Genomic DNA, 25,653 nt, shown 5'->3' with positions numbered 1-25,653 from the left:
ATCCGAGGTTGAAGCATGGTTGACGTTGAATCTAAAGGATCTACCGCTGGATAAATACCTTTGGCAGTCAATCCTCTTGATAGTACGATAGTAGCATCTAAATGTGTGAATATCATAGCAGGAACAGGGTCGGTCAAATCGTCTGCGGGTACATAAACTGCTTGAATAGAGGTTATGGACCTTTTTTTGGTAGATGTAATTCTTTCTTATAAAGAACTCATTTTAGTACTTAGGTCGGTTGATAACCCACAACGGAAGGAATTATACCCAATAAGGCCGGTACTTTGGATCCTGCTTGGACGAAATTGAAGATATTGTCAATAAATAGAAGTACGTCTTTCTCATTAACATCTCAAAAATATTCTGCCATAGTTAGAGCAGTCAAACCAACTCTCATACGAGCTCCTGGTGGTTCATTCATCTGACCGTAAACTAGGGCCACCTCTCAGATGTACTAGCACTGCATCTTTGATGCAGTCATCAATTCTTTTGAGAGGTTACAATTACCGCGAGCAAAGATATTAATGACGAGAAGACTTTTTTGTTATGCTACTAATACTTGCTCTGCTATTCTGCCCAAGCCTGACTAAGGAAGAGTTACGGGGCATAAAACAAAAAAATAGGCCGATTTGGCATACAATGTGTAATGATTCCCCCATTTACAATAAATAAAAAGAGAAAAAGAAAAGTCATTCCATTTCGACAAAAGACCCACACCCAAGTTCCATAGCTTTTGGTTTGCTATCTTAATCACGATTTTCCTACCCCTAGAGGGAAAGGTACTTCCCTTTTAGGCCGGTTGTAGGCGATTAGGGATTCGAACCCCCGACACCATAGTTCGTAGTCACGTACTCTAATCCTCTGAGCTATAGGCCCTACTCCGTTTCTACTGGATCTGTTCTCGGGAGTACCCTAAAAAAGAAACCTTTCCTCTCTCCAGCCATTTCGAGTTAAGAGGATGTGAAAGCGCATTTATCTCTATAAGAAGGGTGCATTCCGAGGTATGAAGTGGGAGAGAAGGGATGTCACAATTGGGGTTTTGAATAAAACGACCTTTTGATTTTTCTTTTTATTTTTAATTTTTTTTGTTTTCATATTGAATAAGAATGAGAGGTGTTAAGCTTTTTTCATTTTTGTCTATTTTATGAAATATTATTAATGTTCTAAGGCAACCATAATAATTAATTAGGGGTGATATAACAAAATCACGATTGAAGCAGCGAAGAAGACATGTCTTAAATGACTTATAATAACTAATTAAAAGTGATATAATAAAATTACTATAAAAAATACTTGTGAAACAAAAGCATAAATGAGCCTCATATAAGACATCTAGTTAATTTAAATAATCAAAAGTTAATTTACTATTTTATGTCGATTTTATATTTTTTTATTAAATATTAAATTTTTAAAAATATTTATATAACCTATAGTAATTAATTAGGGTTAATATAATAAAATTACGACTGAAGTAGCTCAAGTAGGCAGCACAAACAGATATCACTACAAAAAACAGGGTTAATTGCGAGGGGGTTTTTGTGGGGGTTATTTTAACCCCCGTAAAATTATATGAATTGCGTGGGTTACAAAATTGCCGTTAAAATTTATATATTTGCGGGGGGTTTTAACCTCCGATATCCGTCGAATATATTTGCGGAGGTTTTTAACCCCGATATTCATCTAATATAATTACAGGGGTTAAAACCCCCTGTATCCATCACAATTTTTAATTATTTTTATTTTTTTATATTTTTACAAAAAGCGACAGACAGACGAACAATGTCACTTTTGGAAAAGAATAAATAAAAATTAACTTAATAAAAATGACTTTGTTCGTTGATATTTGATATTTTTAATTTACTATTAAATATATAATTTTTATATTTTAAAAAATTAAATGTATTCAATTATATATTGAATACATTGATATCATATGATCGATTGATCAAGGTAATAATATACCAAATTTGTATATCCAAATATTTTGAATAATACTTTTAAATAGTATGATCGAGGTAATTTTATTGACATAATTTATTTATAATTAATTTTAAAAAGTAATTTTATTTATTTTTAATATTGATTTTATATAGTTGCTATATTTATTAAATATCAGCCTAATTCAATTCAATTTTTCTAATTTATTTAAATTCTAGCCATTTGATACTCAATTTGTGTCAATTGAGTTTAATTTGACTCAATTTAAATCCCCAATTCAATCTTTTTTTTAACCCAATTTCTAATACTAATTTGACTCATCCCCTCAATTCTAATCTTAAACGTTCATCATATTTGATCAACAGTCAATATCAAATCAATTTTCACTATTTTTTAAAATTTGACAACTTTAGACTATTTTTCTTGAACAGGGGGTCTATTGAAAACAACCTATTTACCTTAACGGTAAGCTTTGCGTACACTATCCCCTCCACAGACCCTAATTTATGGGACTAAATCGGATTAGTTATTGTATTAATTTTCTCGAAATCACATAGAGAAAACAATCAAAAGATGTCACCTTGATTGATTTTTTTTTAATTATTATTATTATTATTATTATTATTATTATTATTATTATTATTGTTATTATGCTTAGTTTATTTCAAATTTCTTATCGATAATTTTTATATAATATTTTTTATGTGACATACGTAATTTATTTGTAAGAATAATAATTTTGTAATATATTTTAATTTATTATTACTATGAATTTATTATTATATTTAAATACCATCGTTGGTATATTTGTAATAACTTTTATTTTTTTTCAAACTATCCTCGGTATTAAGTTCATGAAGTAGCAGTTTATACGTATAAAACTCTGAAGTAAACTCTTAACACTGAACAATAATAATTGTACAGTGTATGCTCATTTTGACTGGTGACACACCATTTTAATCTCCCGATGCTCCTCTTAGTCTTCTATTTTATTAAAAATTATTAATTTTTTAATATTAATATGTTTTTACGTGTTATTTTGATATCAAATAAATAATGATGTGTCACATCCATGATTTTAAAAAATATATATAAAAATTATTTTATTATTTTTTATGTTTTATCAATTCAAACACAATATTTTATTAATTTATTATTGCTGATTTTAAACTAACATACTGTGTGTTATATTTTTTATTTACTTGCTTTATTCATAACTGATATAAGAATGATTATATATATATTATATATTTTACATTTTTGTTATATTTATGAACCCGCAACCTAAATCAATTTGATAAAGCTTCAATTTTAAATCATTTTTTAAATTCTTTTAATTTTATCCGTGGATCAAATTTGATCCAACGACTAAAATCTCAACATCATTTCCTCTTCTTTTAAACAAGACAACAAACCCTAACTCTATTTTTTTCTCAGAAACAACTACACTTTCACGGCCCTCTCTTCTCTCTCACCAAAAAACAATCCAGCGCCGTCCTCCCTTTTACTTAAATATATGTCCCGAAAAACTCCATTATTGTCGACGCTGACAGCAACGACTGGCGGGCAGGCACCGCGCCGCCACCAACTCTTCCAAGCTTTTTTGTTTCTTCGTTGAAATGGATGCTACCACTACAAATATTTTGTTTCTTTTATTTGATTGAATATGATGGGCAGTTGGTCGTATTGCTCGTGACTTGAAGAAGGATCTCTTTGCTCAACTTGTTGAATCTGGTGCTCCTATTTATCTTGCTGCTGTTCTTGAATCCTTGTTGCTGAGGTACTAAAACACACAAACTAAAAATCCCATTTGATTTTCTTCTCAGATCTGTAAGTTTTTTTAAAAAACTTGTGTGTAATAGATATTGGAGTTGGCTAAAAATGCATCGAGCGACAATTAAAAATCGAGGATTATTCCAAGGCATTCGATGTTGGCATTAAAGATTGATGAAGAGCTGGGGAAGTTGTTGGCTAGTGTTGCTATTGCAAGTGGAAGTGTTCTAACGATGATTATTCCAAGGCATCTATGTTGGCAATAAAGAATGATGAAGTGATGGGGAAGTTGTTTGTGGGTGTTACTATTGCAAGTGGAGGTGTTCTGCCAAACTTATCATTGCCTGTCAACTTTTTTGATGTGTAATTATTGATATTAGGCTATTTTAATTTTTAATATTAGGATGAAGACGCTATTGAAGATGCTAATGTTGAATTTAATTTTGAAATTTAATGTTTAATATATTTTTAAAATCCTTATAAATTACAATGTTTAATTTGTTATTTTGTGTTTATGATATATGAATTAAATAAATATTAATTGTAAATTTTTTTTCGAAATAATTAAATTTATGCTAAAATTAGAATTTATAATTTCGTATTGATAATTGATGGGTCTCACTAATTTTTTTAAAAAAAATAAATTTACGGAGGTTTTAAAAAATTTTAAATAAAAATTTATTATAAAAAAATAAATATAGAGTAATGGAGGTTTTGACCGCCGCAAAATAACCTCCGTAAATTAATTATGGGGGTCGAAAAAAAACTGTCACAACTCGTTTGTGACGGTTCGTATTCCGGGAGTTTTGAAAACACCCACAATTATATTTTGCGGGGGGTTTTAAACCCCCGCAAACTGTAAAATTAACCCCCATAATTTAATTCATTTTTATAGTATGTCGAAGACGTGCATACTTATTGTCATTTATTATATATAGCAATATACAAATATTTCTACCGAAAGGAAAATAATAAATGAAAAATATAATATACACTAGTCTATTTTTCATTTGTATAAGTATCTAACAAAAATAAAAAATTATATTCTCTATGCAGAACCTTCTAGAATATGTACAACTGTGTTCTTCACATTATACTGATTTAATCCATCAATTTTCATTGACGGAATACATAGGCTCTTGAACTATTTTATTTTTTTCGTATAGACACCTCAATTAAGTCAGGTACCTATTGAATTCTTTGCTCCTTCACAAATGCTTTCAATTGAGCCCAATTTACTGACGCGACAAAAAATGTAAAATACGTGTAATACGCACGCTGATGATGTGGCAAAGTGACAAATTAAATGACTACACGTGACATTTTGATTTAAAATAATTATAAAAATAAATTTCTAATATAATTAAATCAAAATTTTTGTTAAACAAAATCATTAATACCTCTCCCCAAAACAAACTCAACCTACTCAATCCTCCCTCTCCCTCTTCCCTTCCAAACTTACTTTCTTCATTTTTGAGCAGACAAAAAAAAAAATGGTTCTCCATTTTTTAACATAGAGAAACATTTCTTTTTTGAACAATTCAAATCTCTTAGAAGGACTGAATTATCAATCTGATTCAAATAAATCGGTACATTCTTCTCTGAATTCAGGTAAAAATTCGTTGAAAGGTGTTGTTTTTGAACAGAAATTTAAAGTTGAGTGTGTTAATACTGGTATAAGTAAATGTAGCTCGATATTGAAGAGAAAAAAGTGTAGTGAAGATTCAAATACCGCAAGTAAAATACAAAAGTCGACTACTTTTTCGTTAAGTGATAATGGTAATAATATTGAGGAAGAATCGGTTTTGATTTTGAAATTGAAACCTCAGGCAGCAGCACCCACGCCAAAAAGTAGCAAGAAAGTGGGAGAAAAAAAACGTGAGGTGAAAACTAAGAAGGTTGCTAGTATGAGCTTCCTTGGTGTGTTGTTCTTCATGGTGCTCTTTGGTGGGTTGGTTCCTTTATTGAATGTGAGATATGGAGGTGTGAAGCTTTTTTCTGTTCTTTTTTTTTTCTTGGCTTCTATAGGATTCCGAATTACAAGTAAAAAATTCTTGCTACCAATGAATACGTTATTTTCTATTAACCTGGTTTGCAATTTCAGTTAACATTGAATGTTGATAGATGGTAACAAACTATTGTTGCTTCTCTAAGACCATGGATTTGGATTACATTTGTCTTGATTAATGTTGAAGTTGGCCAAGTTGTGTTTCACAAAAAAATAAAATAAAATATAGAGGTGTGAGGGAGCCATTTACAAGTGAAGATTTTTGGGAGTTGATTTTTGGATAAACATCGCGGAAGAATCTTTCACATGTTTGCTTTGAGAACTTAGGAGCTATGAAGATGTGCTATTTTTTGTATGTAAAAAAAATGAGAAATAGTGAGTTACGAGAAGAAGATGATGCTACTTTTTGGATGTAAAAATAATGGAAAATGGTAGAGTTATGGAGAAGATGGTTTTTTTTTTTTTTTTTTTTTAATTCTTTAATATGTCTGTTTTTAATTGGTTGAATTTTTTTATGTTTAATTTTTTTTTTTTTTTATGAATTATCATCTCTTGCCATGTCATGTGAGCAATTGTGTTTAATTGAAATATTTTATGAAGAAGTAAAAGGTGGCCCTAATTAAGCTACCTATACGAAAATAGTATAGTTGAGGATATATATATATATATATAGCCATTTTCATTCCAAGGCACCTGATTTTCCATGTATCCCAGGCACCTGATGTTTTTGACTTCTCCACAGCTGCTTCAGACAAAGATTTCAGTAAGACTTTTGACCTTATTTCCTTTACTTCTATCCTCCTCTTTTCTTTCATTTCTTCTCTGTAATTCATCATCAACGAAGGAAGGATGAGTGGTATTCTTAACATCCCTTCTCAAGTGAGTTGGAGAGAATGGAAGAGACTCCAAAGTTGGCAAGAATGGAGGACGAGAGGGTATGGATAGGGGTTTGGTAAATAAATCGACAAGTTGAGATTTTGATAGGACAAATGAGAGAGAAATGAGACTGAAGAGGAACCGTTGGCAAACAAAATGGCAATTCAGTTCCACATGTTTCGTACGCTCGTGGAAAATGGGGTTCCAGGCGTATTAATGGTAGCTTAGCGATCGAAAAAGATGGGAACTGAGTGGGACGGAGAAATTGATAAATCGGAGAGGAGGCGGGTTAACCAAGTTATTCGGCAACAAAACGTCTCATGGATCTATATTCTTGTCTAAATTTTCTTTGAGTAAGGATAAAGATACAAAGGGTTGCTTCTTTGATTTTCATGAAATTAGATCCCCCATGACTGATGAAGAAGCCATTGATAGATCAACGAGAATAGCGGCAGTAAGCTAATCTGCATTATAGAAGGCTAAGAGATCAAAGGAAGGTGATGAAGAAGAAAAAAACCGTTGACTTGGATCCACCGAGATATCGTAGAACTCGCTAAGGAGCAAAGAAACGATTAATACAAGGTTGGTTCATATATTGACTAAGGGTTAAGACGATAAAACACGAATCTGGACGAGTGTGAGTTGAATAATTTAACTTGCCAATCAAATGACGATATAGGGTGGGATCAATAAGGGGAGGACCAGAATTAGCAGTCAACTTTGAATTGAAGAGGGATCGAGTAAAGATGAGACAGAGTATACATCAAAACAATAGAAATCTGTAAGTTATTCTTGTCTAAATTTTCTTTGAGTAAGGATAATACCTTGTTTCTTTAGTAAAACTCTCATCCCTAAAAAAATAGTGAAGGTCCCTTAAATTTTTGACTTTGAATTTAGAGTGTAAAAATTGTTTGAGATCTAAAATTTCATCAAGGTTATTGCCTGTAATAATTATGTCGTCGACATAAATAACAATAACAGAAATAGTGTCCCCTATTCTCTTAAAAACAGTGAGTAGTCGTTTAAAGAAGAAGAATAACCTTTGAAACTGAGAGCTCCAACAAGTTCGGATACCACTACCTTGAGGCTTACTTGAGGCCATAAAGTGATTTTCTGAAACGACAAACATGTTGAGGCGTAGAAGGAGTGAGACCTGTAGGAATTTCATATAAACTTCTTTTTGTCGGTCGCCATGTATAAAGGCATTACTGACATCAAATTGAGAAATAGGCCAATTTTTTTTGACTACTAGACTAAGTAAACATATGATTGTTTTCATCTTGACAACAACAGAGAAATTTTCTATGTAATCAAGTCCTTTTCGTTGAGCATCCCCCCTAATAACCAACCTGGATTTCAGTCTTTCAAGACTTCTATTTGTATTATGTTTAACCTATACACTAATATGTACGGTAAGGATTTCATACAAATTGGTTGAAGTATAACTTCCCATGTCTGATTGCCAATAAGAGCCTATATTTCAAAATCCATGGCTTGTTTCCTGCCTGGGTGTTGAGAAGCCTGTGAGTAGCAGATAGGTTTAAGTATAGTATCTATGTGCTTGAGAAGATGCTGATTGGGATGTGAGAGACCAGTAAAAGAAAAAGCAAGAGGAGAAATAGGAAAGATAAAATAAGAGTCATTGAGATCATTAGTATAAATATTTTCACAAACGTAATCACCTAAATAACCAGGAAGTTTACCTTTAGTGATTCTAGTTGACTATCTCGAAGAAGGAATAAAATGAGTTAATATAGGAGAGGTAATAGGCTGGTCAGTAGAAGGGGTAGTTGGTTGTATGTTATCTAATGTAGGAGAAGGAGAATTTTAAAAATCAAGTTTGTGAATATCATTTGGTGTAGGAATTTGAGGAGTAGGTAGTTGGATGTTGTCTGATATGGGAGAATTAAGAAGAGAATATGTAGGAAAATGATAGAGAATGAAGGAAATATGGACTAGAAGTTGAGTGAACAGGATTAGTAACAAATGGAAATACATTCTCATGAAAAGAACATCTCTAGATACAAAAACTTTCTCAGTATGCAAATCCATTAACCTATACTTTTTTTTCGGATGAATAGTCTAGAAAAATACATTCCCTTGCTCTAAGATCAAATTTGGTCCTATGATGAGAGAGAATAGTGGCATAACATAGGCAATCAAAGCATTTTAGATGGTGATAGGAAGGAGCTTGACCAAAAAAGTAACTCATAAGGTATCTTTCATTTAAGTACTTTAGAAGGAAATCTGTTAATGAGAAATGTTGTTGCGAGAATGCGTTCTCCACAGTAGGAAATAAGGCTTTTAGAATGAAACAATAAGGCGCTTGCCACTTCTAACAAATGCCTGTGCTTTCTCTTAATAATTCTATTTTGTTGAGGGATAGCAACACATGAAGTTTGATCTAAAATTATCTGGGAATTAAGAAACATAGAAGCAACAATACCCTTTCCAAGATCCATAGCATTATCTGACCTTATGACCTTGACTTTAGTTTTTCTATCTTTCAACTATACTTAGAAAATATTTCAAAATGGTGAAAGCATTTTCTTTAGTACTCAGTAAGGAATTCCAAATTCTTTCTAAAATCATCCACAATAATTAAGAAATATTTAAATTTATTATAGGTAGGAACCTTAACGTCCCATGTGTCTATGAATAAGATTAAAAATATGCTTTGATTTTATATGACTAATGGGAAAAGGATTCCTAATTTTTTTAGCCAAAGTACAAATAGCACAAGGACATTTAGATAAGGAAGGAAAGGAAATTGATCTAATATATTTCATTGTTTGAAAGGACAAATACACAAGTCTTACATGCCATAAATTTACATTAGAATTAAAAGTTGCAGAAATAGGAAAAGGCATAAAAACTGAAACTTAACTAGATTTAGCATTCTTGGAAAGGAAAATGTAGAAACAAAAAATTGATTCCTTGCTAGGCTTCCACTAGGTTCCAAAAGATAGAGTCTCCCCTTTATTTTACCAAAACTTGAGGCTTCCTCATGAGAGGTGCTGTAAAGTATATCCAAAAGAGGTGAATAAAATGAAATAATGAAAAGATGTACATGATTTATGGACTGAAAAAATGTTGTATTAAAGCTTGAAATATCTAAAACATGATCTAGAATTAGACCTTCAGGAATTACCGGAGAAAAATTAGGCAAATTTACAACAACTGAAATAGGTAAAAGAACAAGAGATAAAAAAGAATGAGGATTGAAATACGTGTTCAGAAGCTTCTGAATCTGTGATCCTGAAACTGGAATTAGATTTTAAAGTAGAATATGAGTGACTTAGTTTAGTGAAAAGTATATCATATGCATTATTTACATTCACTTCTGGATCTCCACCTTGATATGCCTTGGCCTGATTGAGCCAAAAAATAAATTGATTGAACTGCTCTGGTGAGAATTTATGTGCCAACTGTTTCTCTGGCCCATAGCTAGATCTACTTCTTCTATTGCATTAGTTACCCTTAGTATTTCCTTGAAACTTTGTACCTTTAGTGAACTTATAATTAGGTGGAAAACCTATGAGACTATAACAATTTTTCATAGTGTGATTAGTCATCTTACAATAGAAACAAAATTGTCCAAACTTCTTTCCTCTAACATCAGAATTTTCTCAAATGTTGTTAGCACCATTTCTTTGTTGTTAATTGCGTGAATAAGGTGTATTTGGGTTGCCAAGTATGAATGAAGAACCACTTTCTAGAAATTGAGATACAATATTAATCTGTCTCTGATCCTCATCTTGCATAAGTAGAGAATAGGTATAGCCGACAGAGGGAAAAGGGTTAATCAGGACGATATTGCTCCTCACAGCGACATAGATGTCATTTAATCTCATAAATAATTGAATGAGTCTCTCATATTACTTAGATTGCATGACTTTTATTCTTTCCTCCATAATTACAGTCACAGCCATAGACCATGTTATCATTAAAATACTCGCTCATCCCAAATCCTTTTATTCTTGTTATAATAACCAACAATATCATTGTTTTATTGAATAAATCAACTAGTTCTTTCTACAGGTGATAAAGTGTAACATTTCTGTTGTTAAGTATGAACCTCTCGTTAAAAATCTCATGTTAAAATTTTACCCAGGTTCAAAGTTATAAATTTTAGGCTAGGCTAGTTTCGAGTAAAATCAAAGTGAGGTATGATCTAGAAAAATTTGGAGATGATTTGGAAAATTTTAGTGGTGTTTGATTTGATTTTTAATTATCTAAGATGATAAGAAATCTACAGGAATGTATAGAATTAAATTTGGGCCAGTACTCTCGAAATTAATCTTAGCATAAAGGGCATTGTTTGAAATGTCTCTGGTTTAAGGTGTGTTGCAAATATTGAGATTTTTGAATAAAATTGGACATTCTTTCCCATCGCTACCGCAATAGGGGCATGCATGCAACTATAGAGAGATGTTGCTATATGTCGGAGAAATTTCTATTATAACAATGATCAAACTCGGTCAACGACAACTATAGCAGCGAAAGTCACAGATTAATATAATTTTTTCCTCAAAATAGTTTATTTTTATAAAACTCATTTTGGAGCAAGGAAGGGGCAATTTCAGCCAGATTTTCATCATTTGTCTTCGTTAAGCTAAGAATTCATCCCTGTTAACTTATAATTGATTATTAAGCCTAAGAATGCTAATTTACGTGGTTTGAAGAGGATTTTAAGGATAATTTTGGTTATTTTCCTGTGCAAATGAGCAAATTATGAAATAAATTAATGGGTTTTAATTATTAACAGTTAATTTACCCTTGCATTTCGTTAATTCACTACAAAAATTATAGTTTTAGGTGAATTACGGTAGAACAGGTCTAGAACAGGAAGGGAATGATCATGAATTCGACCTTAGGAATTGAGTGTGAGTTATAATCCCAACATGGCAGCGCATTTTATTAATTATGTGTTTATATGCATGTTCTAGACCAAGATCTAGCGAAAATTGCATAGAAGGAAAAAGGTCTAGCTTAGAGGAGTTGTGCAAGCTTGGTTCGAGGTAGGTGATGATATTGTAATTTAGATCCAATTTGTGCTATATGTTAATGTTAACTACTTTGTAGTTTTACTTATTAGTGCATGTTGCTTGGTGTGGTCAATGCAAATATTTTTACACTGATATATGATTTTAACCTACCTCATTGCAAAATGTGGAATGTTTTGATATTTGAAACACTCCATGAGTTATTGGTGAAACAAGGTTGGCAGACACTTATGTTTGAAATTTAGTACTTGGATGAAAATTGTTTCCTGTAGGTCATGGCTATAGGGTGGATGTACGAGGGTCAGGTGAGTTTGATGGTTCCATGAGCGATTAAAAAATATATTTTATGCTTGATAATTGCTTACATGTCTTGACTTGGTTTGATTTAATGCGACTTGGTGATATTTTGTGACTTTTTGATTTAAATCTTAACTGTTTAATTGTTGTATGTTATGCTAAGTGTATGTTGGTTTGAGCATGGATCAACTCGTTGTACTATAATTTAGTTGTGTTCATATTCTCATCTTGGGTTGGCTAAATGACCTTATCGGTACATTGTTGTTTTATTATGTGCTGATACTATACCTGTTCTTACTTTGGTGAGTGTCGCGCATATTTTAGCGGCTCTGACAGACCTCACTTATGATTTGAGTGGTTGATTTCAAGCTGCATGTTTCAGCCTATTATGAATCCTTCTTGGATGACATAGTCTTTATTCCTACACTTGTGCTTTTCATTTTAGTTTTGGGGTTGCTTCCCTTCTTGATAATCTTAGATGTTTTGGTACGAGCGACTTTCGATTTTTAGTGATGGTTTTTATTTAATTACAGTGTTCTTCATTTTGTTGTACTTATATTTTTGATTTTAGACTTGAATATCTTTATGGATGGATTAGTTATGGAATTTCTTATAAGTGTGGATTTATAAGTTTATATTTTGGGGTAGATGATGCTGTCATTGGATGAGTAGTGTGAGTACCATTCACGATGATTTTGGGTGATGGTATTATAGTTTAAATTCAGTGTATGCTATATGTGCATGTTAACTACTTTGTAGTGTGGCTTGTTAGTGCATGTTCTTTGGTGTGGTCAGTGCAAATAATTTTATGTTGATATAAGATTTTGACCTACCTCATTGTAAAATGTGAAATATTTCGGTATTTGAAACATTTTTACGGGTTATTGGTAAAAATAAGATTGTTAGACACTTATGTGTGAGATTTAGTACTTGGACGAAAATTATCCTTGTACATCATGGCTAGAGGGTGGATATTTTACCAATCGTGCATATGTATGAGGGTTAGGTCAGTTTGACGATTTCATGAGTGAATCAAGAAATATATTTTATGCTTGATAATTGTTCACATGTCTTCGACTTGGCTTTGCTAAATGTGACTTGGCGATATTTTGTTGACTTTTTGGTTTAAATCTTAACTGTTTAGTTGTTGCTTGTTATGTTAATGTTTGTTGGTTTGAGCATGGATTAGCTTGTTATACTATAATTTGGTTATGCATTCATATTCTCATCTTAGGTTGGACAAATAACCTACCAATACGTTGTTGCTTTATTGTGTGCTGATACTGCATCTGCACTTACTTTTGTGAGTGCAACATATATTCTAGCAAGCTCTTATAAGACCTCATTTTTGACTCCAGCAGTTGATTTCGAATGAAGGGTGAGCAACATTTTTTGGGCTACCATGAATCCTTTTTGGATGACATAGTCTTTATTTCTGGACTTATGTTTTTCATTTTAGTTGTGGGGTTACATCTCCTTCTTGACGATCTTAGATATTTTGGTACGAACAACTTTCGATTCCTAGGGATGATATTTGTTTAAGTACAATATTCCACACTTTATTGTACTTATGTTTTTGATTTTAGACTTGAATATCTTTATGGATGGACTAGTTCTAGTATTTTCATTAAGTGTGGATTTATAAATCGATATTTTCGATTAGATGATTCTCTCATTTGTTGAGTAGTGTGGGTGCCAGTCACGACGGATTTGGATCTTAACATAAAGTTTTGCACCATTTGGCTGCCCAAACCTGTGTTCAATTCCACACCACTAATCTTATGTTATTTTTGAGTAAAAAGCACTATCAGCTATGTTCTTTGAGAGAGAATTCAGCAACCAAGATGTAACCATGTCATTTCACCTATTTCAGATCTTCCACTTTGAATCAGTAACATTTGAATGTCACGACCCAAGGCTACCCCTTAGTCACGAGGCGGTGCTTAAGGCCACAGGTAGCTAACCCACGATCTGGTACCTGCTGGGAGCATTGAATATAATAACACTAGAATAACATATGTGGAAGATAAGCTGATAAAATACGGTTCAAATGAAATACTGTACTGAATATAGATAACATGTCTGAAAAAATAATTTATAATATCTGAAGGATGAACTGCTAATATGAACGTCTAGTCTGAAAGCCTCTAACATAAGGAGTTGATGGGACAAGCCCCCAACTAACTCCGACTGACTGACATGAAAGTAAGTACTGAAATACTGAAATAATATTATCCTCAATGGATGAGGACTTACCACTATTGCTGCTGGGAAGATACTGATTGTTTAAGGACGATCAACGAACTATGTGTCCAAACCTATGTTATAAGACAACACAGCGTAAAAGAAAAGTATACGATTAATACTTTGAATGTACTGGTACGTGAGGTAAGGACTAGCAAAAATATGTATAGAAGCGGAACATGGATGCATGAACATGTGGAACTGAGAATGCAAGACCAAGTAAAGCATGTGCTGAATATGATCTGAATTACTGAATAACTGGTATCTAAATAACTTACTAACTAAAAATCTGGCTACTTAATCCAGTAAACCTGAACTGAGTACTGCTTGAAACTATGGGAGCTATCATGTAACTGATATTCCCCAATTTTAACTAATTGGGGTCCAACCTGTAACCCCAGTTGGAAGGGCGTTAGTACCTTACCATGGGTATTAACACATGACTATGTGGATCCACTAAATTGGTGTCCCGAAGGACTAAGGTGTCAATTCTCTACTGACGGGTGACATCTCATAACCTACGCTGGTTATGTAGTTCAGGAACGTAGTTGCTACTAAAGGTCTTAGTTTTCTACTGGCGGGTGGGCTCTCATCCCTAGGTTCGCTTGATGATAAATCCTACTCCCAACTGAACTAACACTAGTATCATTATAGGTCTAACATGATGTGGTATTGTATTGATAAGTGCTCAACATGAACATGATGTCCTGAATATAGTAATGAAATCATAGTCTGACTGACTTGTAAATTGTAAATAAAGGCATGTATAAACAGATAGGTATCGAGTGTTCATAACCCTCCATCACTGAAAGATTTCAAAATATAATAACAATGTTTAAAACAGTGATATAAAGTCATAGTTCAAAAACCTAAAGCATAGGACATTTCAAAAGATTAGTGAGAAACATGAATTTGAACATGGAAATAAATTGAACGTAGGAGGATATCATGACTGTTTTGCCCTTTTTCAGTTTCTAAGGGTTGAAAAATATTATTTTTTGACTTTTTAAACTATTTCAAAACCTTAAAGAAAAGTTTGAAACAATTTAGGAATACAGAGTTGCCACTTGATTTTTTTGAGAAAATATCAAAAAAAACTAAAAATATTACTTAAAAGATTCAAAATAGAAAAAATCTTTTAAATTTAAAAATTCAGAGTAAGTTGTTCCTATTAATACTCTTGGAAGATTGTTAAGGCACCAAGAGTATTCGCTAACTTGCGATTATTCAGACTATTTGAAAATAACTTTTTTGACTAATTTTAAAAAATGAGAAATTGGTTTTTGAGAAGAAATTGATTAAGAAAAAAATTGTTTTCAATATTTGTGCAAAACAGATTTTGACGCCTTAGTAGGGATGTTTAACTAAGTCTAAGAAAGTTAAAATCAAATAACACATAAAAAGGGGAAAAGAGAGAATTTGAGACTTAGGCTTGGTAGCCCAAATCCATCAACCCTGTCCTAATCTAATTGAACTTTTGACCCACCTGCACTTGTCCTAAATTATTTATTTGGGCTTTTGATCCATCATCACTTGTCCTAATCTAAATATTTGGGCTTTTGACCCATAGCCTGTCCTAAACTAATTTTCGAACCTCTAAGGCCCAAACTCTGCTTCACCTGTATTAATTTACAGCTTTGGCTTCGAGGCCCCAAATAAAAGAATAAATAAATAGCTAAATGAATAAAGACAAGCAAAGCAATGCTAATAATAATAAAAGGGACGAGACTTTTCAAGTCTCTTATCTACTTCAATAATGGGTTTTGACCCATTTTTCCTTCTTCCAGCTCCCCGTATCTGCATGTCACGTAACTGACTTTTAGACTCTCTTTCGGGGTCGACTCGAAGAGATAATCCTTGGGGGGTTGGGGGGGGGAGTCCATTTGGACTCCAAGGCAAAATCATGCAAAGAAAAGGATGAAAAGGCATTAATATACATTCTAAATTTATAGCTAACACGCATCTATAAAAGGGTTCACAAATTTGAAGAGAAACATATACCAACCAAAAAAATTTAAATTAATATGAGATGAATTAATGTCAATCCAAAATTGGCAATTCAAATTAACAGTTAAACACTTCGAACAGTTAACAAAAAAACATGCATGATCTGAAATTTGCTCAAATTCAACTCATTCTTTCAAAATAAGAAAACCAAAAGTCAATATCTGTTCACTACGGTTCAAAGCAGGAACATTACCATCGTTTGGAGTTTTTTCTAAAATATCCAATTCGTTTAATCAATAGGAAGAATAAACATGTTTATCAAGGCTTATCGTTTAACCCAAGAGAATATGCGTCTTTATAAATAACTCAAACAAAATAGGAAAACAAAACAATTGAAATAATTAAGGAAAATTCACAGAATTGCAGCTATGATTTGACCAACTCAAAATTAGAAGGCTCCGTAACATGTCATAAAGACTCATTACCACACAGTAATTCAACCCCCCCCCCCCCCCCCCAACTTAACCATTTTGAGGAGAAAGAACCACGGAGGGAGGTAGGAGAAAGGATAAACTGGGAGCAAATAAATCAAAGAGAGAAGAGGGAACAATCTGGACACAAACAACAAATTGAATAAAATCCTTTTGAAGTGTCAAAGCAATCTAGAAAAAACAAGTTTTCAACTGATTTCAAACATGGAGACAACGATACTTGATTTAAACTAAAATCTTGAGCCAAATCTTCCCTTCTCTTGATCAAGTTATGCAGAATAGTAAGATCAGAAACTTTAGCAAGTTTTATCAAATTGGTGCTTCTGGACTCTTGACAAACTCATTGGCCTCATTGATATTTATAGATCAAAGAGACCTTGGGAGCTATATTCATACCACATAAGTATCATGGACAATGACTAAATAAACAAGAATCAAAATTTCTAACACGACAATAGCCTATCATTTTTAGTAAGAGAAAAGATGTGTTTCACCGAAGCAAGCGTTTATAGATATCGAGACTCAAATGTGACAACTTTCAAATAAGTTAAATAGGATAGAACTTTTCCCTACTCTATATTCCATTTTTTTTGAAGAAACGTGTTCAACAGATAGAATCAAAAGAGTGCAATCACGAGATAAATATTTGGTAAGACCAAAGTATCATTCTTGTTCCTCCACACCTCTTCTTTTACAAACCATGAGGATTCATAATCAAAGAGGTCAAGGAAGAATCACAGCACTTAAAATCCGATGAGCTAACAAATAGAATTGAATGAATTAACGATTGTAGGATAACAGGAAAGATCTACTAGGAACTCTCTCTAATAGAAATAACAATCTTAGGACCAATGAGCATCATAATACATAGAATCTAGCCCCTTTTACTTCAATAATCATTTACAGAAAGAATTCAGTAGCCCTTTTTAGAGCATGGCCTTTACAAAAAACTTTTTGGCTAAACGCTCACCATACAAGCAGAACAACATACACAAACCAAATTAAAAGGAAAATTTGAAAACTACATAGATTCGTTAACGTCAAATAAACCAGAACCAAATTCATCCCCATGCCAATTATGAAAAAACCAGAAACAGAAAAAATGATGCGATCTAAATGCGGCTACAGTGACAAAATCCATGAATTGACGTAGTTATTAGAATGACAGAAAACCACACAATTTTCGTCATGCGAAACCTATGGCCTTCACAGCCTCTACAACACATCCCATTATACAATACTAATACTACCAACTACACTACTATTAAAAAAAGTAAACATTACCACCTAACAAAATATATCGAAACTAAAAAAGATGAAGCATTACCTGTTTCAGAGAAGCAAAATGGGAGTCGAGCCTACGACGGAGATTCTACCATCACCGGAAAGCTTCTCTGCGACTGAGGATTTCGAGTAGTTGACGGTTTTTCGCGAAATTTTTATTTACTAGAAAATAAAATTTTTTATTCAGAAGCTTTTTCAACCTTCAAGACTTGTCCATTCAGCTCAAGAAGGGACTTTATATAGAAGAAAATTTATGGTTAAGAAAGTGGTTCCACTGATGTGGGATTTGATATTTTCAGGGGTAATTTGGGTAGTTCTAATGAAAGAAAAATTAAATTCAAGCTCAAGATAAGGTTTCCAACCAACAATTGTACCAATTTTGTTTTGTTCTTTGTGAATTTCAAAATGAGTTAGCCAATAGAAATTGGAAAAAAGGAATTATCCCCAAGAACCAATGAAATTCTCACACACACGTACGAATTCGTACGACCTTATTTGAGAAAAATAATTTTTGAACGTTGGGCCACTTCGGCACTTTTCCAGAAGATTCCAGACCCTTCCTTCGTATAATTCCATATGAAAGGATCGTGACGTGTATGGAGAAGGTCGGGTCGATCTCGAGTTTTGCTGGATGAGTTTGATTTGGTTGGGTTGAAATCATTGTTTGTGTACTATTTTGCTAATTGTTGAAGTTGTTTAATGTTGTTGTGTAATACGGTTGTTTTATTTGTTGTAACCGTTAAGAAGATAAGACAGTGGGGCGGGTAAGGGAGAATGGGTTGGTCTGTGGTGGACGGGTTTGGGCTGGTTAATGGAGTTGATTTTAATTGTTGTAGTTGAAATTGTTGGGCTGGCTGAAAAGAGTTGGGCCACCGAGTTGTGCAAATTTAGGTCATTTATTAGGGATTTAGGAATTTTAAGAGTTATTCAAAAAATAATTCCAATTAGGATTTAGCCTATTTTATTTAAATTTTGATTAAATTAAAAATTAATTGGTCAATTGCATTGTAATTGAGGCCAATTTAATTTCAATTATGGGCAAATTTAATAAATTGGCTAAATTAAATTAAAATTTGATATGAATTAATACCTCATTTAATTTCGGGCTTCTTGATTTAATAAAATCGAACAAGTATTTATCCAAATAAATTATAATTAAATCAAGATTTTAATCATTTAAATTTATTTTCAACCTTGATTAAAATCCAATATTCATAAACTAAATATTTAAACAACGAAATTATATAATTTAGTATAATTGAATATGATGATATATAATCGTTATTTAGAATGAAAAAATTACTCAAATAAATACTTTGAAAAGCCTTATATTCGGATAAAATAAATATTGTAATTTTATTTAAAATTAAAGAAACTCAGAATTTAACTTAGTTGTGGAGGGTAAAAATTAGGTGTCAACAACTGTCCCCTCCCTTTAGGTAGGGTGGATGCAAATAACCTTAGACAAAGGGAGTTTGACGTTCCTAACTTTTGTTCGATCACAAATTCATTTTTGAAAAAGGTTGGCTTTCGAACGGGTTTTATGGAGTTGTGGACGGACTCCAGTATCGGGTTTCCTACATATCTCAGGTACATGAGAACTCAAGCCACTTGTAGTTCATAGCACTTGATTTTTAAGCACGATTTTCAAGCATTCACAAGGTATCTCGATTTTAAAATTTGAGTGAAACCGAAAAGCTGAGGAATAAGTGGATTGAGGGGAGGTTGGAATGCAGACGAGTTTTCAACAAAGAGCCAAGCCTACATATCCCTGAGGCTCGGGGAATCAAACTGCTTGTAGTTTGACTCGATTGGTAGAAAAGATAGTCTTTTATTTTAGACGATTTTTGACTCGGGATGAATGATAAGTTGATTGAGTTACGAAAAATAGGCTTGTACCCTCTTAACCATGAATGTGGAGCTCGTCATATTCATAGGTAAGATTTTACCCAGACATAGTTTCCCCCACTCTAGGTATCCTATTACTCGAATTTAAAGGAAAGAAAAGGTTACCTTCATCACGAGTTTAGAAATATCCCGAAAGTGAAGCTGAAATTAGAATATCCCAAAATACCCACATGCCTTCTAATAGGGGTGTGGTTTTGAGATTGGTGTCAATCATCCTTTAGCTCGCGTCCAAAGAGTTTGATGTCCCTCTCTAGACTATGCCCCATTTTGTTGATAAGAAAAAGTTCCACGTTGTGCTGCGTCCTTTTTGGAGTCGTCTGCACCTATGGTTTTGATTTGAGATTCTCATCCTCTCGGATGCTCTCGACAATCTCTCTAACAAAATTTGTTAGTAATAAACATAATTCACAAAAAGAGTATATAGTTTTTTACCATATCTCCACGTGAGTTGTTATTAGAACGGTGAAGTCATCCCCCATCTACTTATTTGGAGGGAAATAACTTACAATAACAAACACAACAACCCTCTTGGTTGTTGCGTAAGATAGATCTTTTGTCAATTGAATATGTCTTCAAAGTGGGGTGGCCCTTTTGGACACCGATGACACTTTAGAGCGGTCTTTGCAACAGCTTTATTGTATGTTGAATGTGGAAACCCTTATGGTCACCTGTAATGCTTGTCATATATGGAATGATAACCTCTTCGGCTATGACGATGATTTTTGAATATGACCTCTGGTAAGCCATGTGCATCTTTCAAATCGATACGACTTATAGGTTTCCCTTGAACCATCAATCTTTGGGTAATCTTGCGCATCATTTGATATTGGATACGAGGCGACTTACAACTATCTCTTGAGTTGTTAGATTTTAAGGTAATCCTGCACATTGTTCGACCTTGGATAAGAGATGACTTACAAATATCCCTCCGATCGCTAGCTCTTAGGTATTCCCGCACATCATCCGGCCTTTGATACAATATGACTTATAGATCTCTCAAATTACTAGTATTTGGGTAATCCTGTGCATAATCGTTCTTGGATATGACGCGGATTATAGAGAACCCTTGGACCTATCAATTTGATAATCTCGCATATTCTTCGATAAGGATTTAGTTGCGACTTATGGATAACCTTTAAACTATCAATCTTTGGGTAACCTTGCACATTATCTGGTTAGGATGTTGTCGCATCTTATGGATGACCTATGGACCATCAACTCATAGGTTATCTCATACACTATCTTATTTAAAATAATGTGACTTATAGTTGACTCTCGGTTTGTCAATTTCTAGGGAATCTTATGTTATCTGTTTTCAGATAGCGACTTAAAGACGTCCCCTCGAATCATGCTTTTCAACTTGATATGTTGATGCATGCTAATTCATAAAATGCTGAAATATTCTTGACGCAGGGTGCACTGCCTTTTGCATAGTGAACAGACAAAATGATGTTATATCCTCGATGTCGGATAAGGTTATCTTCGCGTAGTCAACAGATATTGATGCTCTGAAGTGTCTCCCAAGGCCAGACCTTATCGTCTTGCATGGAGAGCGATTATGAAGACTTAATTAAATTGCATAATGGCCCTCTTGGCGATGAAGTGAAATGGATAGCCCCCCGGCATGGCCCCTTCGACACGACCCTCTCGGAAATGGAATGAAATGACTCTCCTGGTAATGATATGATAAGAAATGGCCCTCTCGGTATGGAATGAAATGGATGACCAATGGAATGACCCGCTCGACGATTTGAAGAGAAGCTTCATCTAAGATCGTTTGTCTATGTTTGGCTTTCTACATGTACCAGATGCAAATAAATAGGTAAAATCCCTTTTTAGGGTCACTCAAATACCGTTTTCTTTGCTTCAAGGTGATTTTGAGGATGACTTGCTACGCTTCTTCTTATTGAGTGGTCTTTTTGACTGTGTATTTATTGTGCCGACTTATTTGAATACACCTGCGGTCAAATAAAATATTTAGCAGACACAGTTTCTTTTTTTAGCGATTATTTTTTCAAAAAATTCTAAATAAAATATTCATAAAGAGGATAAGCCACCTTTGTTTGTCATTCACGATCTCTTGAAATGAGATATAGAATTCAAAAGGTCCTTGAAAAATGGGTGGTGAACCCGTCTTTGGGGCTACCCCAAAATACCATTCATGAGTAACATATGCTTGGTGTGGTTCTCGATTCGCTTGGGATTCCTTGAAGAAGATTCCCATTTTTGTGTGTTGATCCCTGCATCCACAGAAAAATGGTTAGTTTTGAGTGAAACTACTCCACGTTGACCTCCTTTGATTCTTGGTTTGCTCCTAGCCATCTTTTGGGTGCTTCATCATGTTGGGACCTCCACCCTGACTCCCAGTTCCAATAGATGCCTAGGCAATCACTAAGTAAAAAGATTTGTATAGACTTTTGAAAGTAGTCTTAATTTTAAAAACTAGTTTCAAAAACTTTTGTAAAAACTCTTAGAAAACCTTTGTCAGTCATGTCATGTACTAGCTATACAAACGTCTTCCTCTTGGTTCTGACTATATCTAACATTTGATGGAGGAATTTCAGGGATTCATCATCGTTGCTGATGTTTTCTACCAATAGTTCTGTCATAGCCGGAGAAATATGTCTACCTAGACTTGGTCGTAGCTAGTGATTTCCCAAACTTGACTTTGACCTCTGGTGCTGGGGGATTTGAAATATATTCCAATATTAGTGGAAATTTTGAGGACCTCCTCAAAATTTTTGCCCCAATTTAGTAGCATTTGAGATGATCTTGGCTTGAGAGGATCTGAAGTCTTCGCGGGTCTTAATCTTCTTTATTGGATGATGATCTTCCTCTCGCGAAGATTTCGGTTAGCCCCGAATGGTAGAGGTAACCCTGCAATCGGTTCTTGCAGCAATGGCGGTGATTTCGATCTCTTTTGCCATAAAGTATTACAGATCTGAGCCTCGATGTTCTGGGAAATTCGTAGGTCGATAGTCATATGAGAATTTTCAATAAAAGGAAAAAAACTTAACTCAGAAACGAAGAATGAGGATTTGCAAAAAGTATAGGAGAAAAGTTCAAACGACTGTTGCTCTTCCTCTTTGCAATGCCTGTGATTTCACTTTTTGCTGTGAGAAATTTTAGATGTAATACATAAATATGCCCTTTAACTTAAACTTTGACTGGGATTTATATCCTTTAACTCTGCTGTGCACATATAGTCACTTAAACTCTTATCTTGGTGGGGAAATCCAGATGGAAAGGTGACTGTGCAACCGGTGCTTGCAGTCATGGCGGTGATTCCAGTCTCTTTTGCTATTTCATAAGTATTACAAATCTGATCCTCAATCTATGTAGCTCAGACTCTTTGAGAATGTCGATGTTCGACACAAGTGTGGTAATATTTTTGAGAGTCTAAGCAACATAGACCTCTATTTGCTGAGGGTCTATTGAAAATCGCCTTTTATCTCCACAATGTAGGAGTGAAGTTACACTGGGTTGTTGTTGTTGTAGCAACTGGGAAAGTGGCAGGTTTGAAAAAGTATGAAAATTTCCACATAAAAGGAAAAAATCCTAGCTTAGAGACGGAATGAGGGTTGTAGAGAGTAGAGAAGAAAGTTTGAAAGGTTGTTGCTCCTCTCTACAATGTCGGTGATTTCAATTTTTGTTGTGAAAAAGTTAATAAATTCAACAGTCCTATTTCAGTTAAACTCATCCAAACGAGCTCTTAGTGTTTGCTTGTTCTCTCTAAATTCTCTCACGCAAAGTGAGAATCAATAGTAGTAATAATTATAGCAAAAATTTCGAGGCTATGCTGATTATTTTCTTTTTCCACTGTGAAAATTTATTGTGCAGGAGAGTAATTGGATACGTATCTTGGCGGGGCAACCCGGAGGGCTGATGATATGCAACCGGTGCTTGAAGCCATGGAAGTGTTTCCAGTTTATCTTGCCATTCGAGAAATGGCATGTTATTCATCAACACAGGTGATCGTAAGCTGCAGTTGAAGTCCTTCATTTCCTCTATCCATGAGTCTAAAGCTGCTTTGGTGGCCACTTCTTGGCTGCTTACTGCCTCAGCGAAGTACTCTATCATTTTGCCTTGTGGGCTGTCAGTATTTGCCTCCTTGGACTTGACATTTTTATTTTTTATTCTATAAGATCTCTTGTTGTTCAAATGTGTGTTCCAAAAGTTCTTGACACCATTGTCTGCCTTCCAGATAGCCTACCAGCAATTAGCCACCATTTGCACCAAAAAAGATGTGACATAAGTATAGCAAAATAGCAGGAAAGCAGCAGGTGCAGCGGGGAAAAGCGGTGACCGATTGCCAAGGAGCTTGTGGAGTTTGATGATGAGGTCTTTTTCATCTTCTGACATCATTCCTCGCTTGATATTTGGCCGCAGGTAATTTTTTCACCTTAGCCTGCAACTCTTACCACTTCTCAATAAGCCTAAGATGGATATTGAAACTTAAACTCTTTGATATCAGAATTCTAGTAGACCAATGATGATATTTTACAGAGTTATCAGTATTCTATTAGCCAGTAAGGAGAGTGCTTTTCTTGACATGTTTATTCTAAGATGGTTTTATCTTATTGTACCTTGTCACAGAAACTCTATTGTCAATATCGTCTAGGCCAGTTGCCCCAACTAGACTTAACCATTTGACTTTTTGACAATAAGAGGAAGAGAAGCCTTCTTGAGTTAGGAGTTCAAACTCACCTTCTTTTATTTCATAGCCTCTTCTGTATTCTCAATCTGAGTCCATCAACATAATTATTGGCTATACCAGCTTTATGCTTGCCACTTTGGCTCATTGTTGAGATGAGTGATGTTATGCTTAGTAAATTTTTTGGTGTCCGTCGTCCATTCTTTGTATATCTTCTTGTTAGGTTTATGCTTTCTCTTTCCACATCTCATGCTGCAGAACAAAGCCACTGCTCTGTTTTCCAGAAACATATAGTAGCTTTCTTGATTGCTCAAGTTTTCCGTTTAAATTTTTGGTACTATGGCTGTATATACTATGGAGTTTTGACGTTATCACCTTAGTTGATGCACCCCATTTGAATGCGGGGTGGAGCTAGAGTATCACGGGCTCGGCAAAACCCAATAACTTTGATCAATATTGTTAAGAAATCCACTTAATATGTATAAATAGTTTCTTCATTTTCTATTGAGATTGTTTATGTTCTATTTATAGGTGTCCTTTCTATATTCTAAATGAAAATTAAATATGTTGTCATTTAAGTGCTAATTGATATTATTTTTTCACTTTTTATAGGTGTCCAAAATGAAGAAGGAGATGAAGAAAGAAGTGATGAAGAAATTGACCGTACTTGAGAAAATTTTCGGATTGTTGATAGATGTTTTAGTATCGATCTTTTGATATTGAATTTTGTGAAACTTATCTCCACTCAAACTTGATACTATATTGCTTTTGAATTTAGATTACTAGTTTGTTGGATATTTTAATTTGGATTATTATTAATGAAAGATTTTGTTGTGATGTGTATATATAATTGTGTATTAATAGAATTCTCTCTCTCTTTATATATACATAAATACATATATGCACAGATTTTGTAATCGAATTACATTTCTGTATACAAAATAGAGGAGGATGTCTCTTAACAAGAGACGGTATAATACTATTTAGAAACATTACCTATACTCCAGTACAAACCTCAAATTATCCAACAGTTGCAAGAAAATTTAAGATACATAAAAAGGATCAAAGATCACAGCCATGTTGTGAAAATTGTACAAATAGTGACAAATGTCAAGATAAAAATTTGTATAGAGAAAAATTAGAAAAAGAAGATAATACTTTAATTAATACAGAAGAACTTGAGTACCTCGAAGATATAGAAAAAGATTATACTTTGATTAATATTGA

General features: G+C 33.7%; 1 long non-coding RNA gene across 1 annotated transcript; it reads left to right on the top strand.

Moving 5' to 3' along the window:
• The first annotated feature begins 6,405 nt into the window (after nt 1–6,405).
• On the top strand, nt 6,406–25,269 carry LOC107873161. Its single transcript, XR_001675145.2, has 4 exons — nt 6,406–7,376; nt 23,613–23,867; nt 23,977–24,161; nt 25,039–25,269. It is a non-coding gene; the product is annotated as an uncharacterized LOC107873161 (long non-coding RNA).
• The last annotated feature ends 384 nt before the right edge of the window (nt 25,270–25,653 follow it).

This window comes from Capsicum annuum, chromosome 6 (assembly GCF_002878395.1).
Source record: "Capsicum annuum cultivar UCD-10X-F1 chromosome 6, UCD10Xv1.1, whole genome shotgun sequence".
NCBI classification, from domain to species: domain Eukaryota; kingdom Viridiplantae; phylum Streptophyta; class Magnoliopsida; order Solanales; family Solanaceae; genus Capsicum; species Capsicum annuum.
This window is presented reverse-complemented; position numbering and strand designations above follow the sequence as displayed.